Source organism: Trachymyrmex septentrionalis, unplaced genomic scaffold, assembly GCF_001594115.1.
Source record: "Trachymyrmex septentrionalis isolate Tsep2-gDNA-1 unplaced genomic scaffold, Tsep1.0 scaffold131, whole genome shotgun sequence".
Classification (NCBI taxonomy): domain Eukaryota; kingdom Metazoa; phylum Arthropoda; class Insecta; order Hymenoptera; family Formicidae; genus Trachymyrmex; species Trachymyrmex septentrionalis.
Genome location: NW_017304450.1, coordinates 70,028 through 71,067, shown reverse-complemented (window position 1 = coordinate 71,067; position 1,040 = coordinate 70,028).

Here is a 1,040-nt window from a genome sequence, read left to right as displayed (position 1 = left end):
TCATAATTATTTAGAGGATACCACTCACCTTCAATTTTAATAAAATTATACTCATTTGTCGCATTTTTGCATGAAACGAAAAAATCTGGCAATAAAATGTCATGCCTAGGCCTGCAAACCGAGATATTAAGCGTTAAAGTTAACGATATTACGGTTAGGAAATGTGTCACACCGACTTAATGCAGCGTTATGTGCACATTTTAGTCTGTATTCATTTAGGATCGTTACCTCTGATTTTAATGAAATTAAGCTCATTCGATGCATTTTTATTCAAAACGAAAGCTTGCTCTGTTCTTGTTATATACGAGAAGTTATAAACCCTTAAACAATGAAAGGAAGACGATTTGAATATTAATAAACAAACATTAATATATTGCTGTAGAAGAAAGTCAGTAAGAAACCTATGCACATAAAGCATAAAAATGTGATCGCAGCACATGCTTTCATTGCGATATTTCGCAGCTGACAGATATCTTAACCTCAATAGTCGTCAACTTCAACGCTTAATATCTCAGTTCGCGGATCTAGGCACATTTTACTGCCAAATTCTTTCGTTTCATGCAGAAACGCGTTGAATGAGCATAATTTCACAGAAATTGAAGGTGAAGAATATCTTCTAAATAATTATTAATTCTCGCTCTATTTGTACAAGGTCTATTTTTTCTGTGGCTAGTGTACATTTTTGGAACTCAAAGTGAGATAGATACGTTTTGTAGCGAATTGCTATATATATTATAATAAACGTAGGTAATGAAGGAAATTCAGATTCACAAATATATATATATATAACAACGTTCGTTTATTATCACATACAATATCTTATCGCGATAATTTAACTCGATGTCTCTCGTGTTTCTCTCGATGTATCTCGGCGGTTAAAAGAACGAAGAAGAAGAAGGTATATCTAGATGGGAAATTCAGTATCGTGTTCATGAGAGCGCGCCATCTGGTCGCGGAGTGTGTGAGTCTAAACGAGTATAAGGTATGGTTGAAGTATAACTGAAGGATGTGAGAATATGTGTGTGTGTGTGTGTGTGTGG